This window comes from Otolemur garnettii, unplaced genomic scaffold, assembly GCF_000181295.1.
Source record: "Otolemur garnettii isolate 467f Iridium unplaced genomic scaffold, OtoGar3 scaffold00057, whole genome shotgun sequence".
In the NCBI taxonomy this organism is placed as follows: domain Eukaryota; kingdom Metazoa; phylum Chordata; class Mammalia; order Primates; family Galagidae; genus Otolemur; species Otolemur garnettii.
The window spans coordinates 9,907,201-9,909,036 of NW_003852452.1; the positions used below are offsets into that span (position 1 = coordinate 9,907,201).

Genomic DNA, 1,836 nt, shown 5'->3' on the forward strand with positions numbered 1-1,836 from the left:
TGGGGTTGAGTGCCATAGCGTCCTCGCTCACAGCAACCTCAAACTCTTTGGCAGCTATTTTTAGAGATGGGGTCTCATTCTTGCTCAGGCTGGTCTCTAACTCCTGAGCTCAAGCAATCCATCCTCCTGAGCATTCCAGAGTGCTAGGATTACAAGTGTGAGCCACAGCGTCTAGGCTAACATCTTAGATTCTCATGCCTGCAGTAATCTAATAAGCTATTAAATAATAGTCTCTTGACAGTGTAAGTTGGCCTAGTATCCATTCCAACACCCTTTTTCCTTGTCTACTTCCACCCAGAGACTGGAAAGCCAAAATCTACACAATTCTGGCCAGTGAAATGTTAGTGATGTTTATTGGGATATTTTGGAAAATTATGTTTTTCCAGCACAGGTTACTGTTAAGACTTTATTTTAGGTTACCATGAGGTGATCAGCACACACAAGATGTCTAGGAGGAAAGGGACAAGCCTGGGTATGTGACAACACAGTGGACTGCCTACCTTGAGACATCTGGTTATGTGAAAGAATGAAATCGCTAAGCTATTTAAACTGCTGGTTTTCAAATTTCTGATACTTTTAGTTGGACACAATTCCTGACTGATATAAGTAACATTTTCCAAAGTAGGGAAGGGGACCCACTGTAAATAAGAATTAGCAATGGTCAGGCCAGGCGCAGTAGTTCACGTCTCCTAAGGGCACTTTGGGAGGCCAAGGTAGGTGGATTGATCAAACCTTGAGCTCACAGGTTTAAGACCTGCCTAAGCTAGAGCGAAACCTGTCTCTAAAAATAGTTGGGCGTTGTGACAGGCGCCTGTAGTCCCAGCTACTCGGGAGGCTGAAGCAGGAGAATCGCTTAAGCCCAAGAGTTAGAGTTTGCTGTGAGCTATGCCACCAGGGCACTTGACCAGGTGTGACAAAGTGAGTCTGTCTCAAAAAAAAAAAAACAAGGATTAGTAGAATTAGTAATGATGGCTAGAGTAGAATTCAGCTTTCTATCAAAGCTGCACATTTCTATACACTGCCAATCAGCATTTCCTCCCCAAGTTCATGTAAGTTGATTATCATATACTGATTTGAATTTATGTGTTTCATTTAAGAGAAAAGAATATTTACTTAATATTCTTTTACTTAACTATTAATTTACTTAATAGTCAGTCCTTTTCAGATCTAGTACCGGTAACATCTCCCAATACAGACTAGGTTTCTTGGCAAGTAGACTATGAATCAGAAATCAGCATGCACGATACTGCTCCTAGGATCAACATGTGAGGATGAACGCGGGGCTGGTTGGGGAAGCGTTGAGCCACCACGCAGGGTCAGTGAAGTCCTCAGCCAACCCTCTGTGAGCCCTGGGACAGCCCTCTGTTCAGTCACAGGATGCTGGCTGGCCCCGGCAGAGGGATCACCTCCAGTAAAGCAGTTCTCTTCAGTGAGGTACTCCCCACAGACTGATGTGAGGGCTTCAGCACTCCCAGCGGCTAGGGAATATCCTGTATTCCTAAATGGAGATGTGGGGATGCGTCACTGTGTCTACCTGTATTATGGTAGATCTCACTTTTACAAATGTAGATGCTTTCATTCTATCAGTCACCTCGGTAACTCTTTAACAGTCAATTCTCCAGACTTACTGATAGTGGTGAACACACTGGTGAAGCAGAAATAGTCCACAGCATTGAGAGAAAGAAGATGGTAAAGGAACTGCTCTCTTTCTTCTTCACAACGCAGAAAAGCGTAACGCTTATAAAGCTTCCTAGGAAAGGGAAAATAAAACAAGCACAAGTTAATACATTTTTCATTACGTCTTTTTTTTTTTTTTAAGAGACAGAGTCTCACTTT

At 43.0% G+C, this 1,836-nt stretch overlaps 1 protein-coding gene across 2 annotated transcripts in view; it reads right to left on the reverse strand.

The window, feature by feature from the left end:
* DENND5B (DENN domain containing 5B) overlaps positions 1–1,836 on the reverse strand; it is a 192,394-nt gene that overhangs the window by 22,502 nt on the left and 168,056 nt on the right. The gene's annotated exons all lie outside the window — the stretch shown is intronic.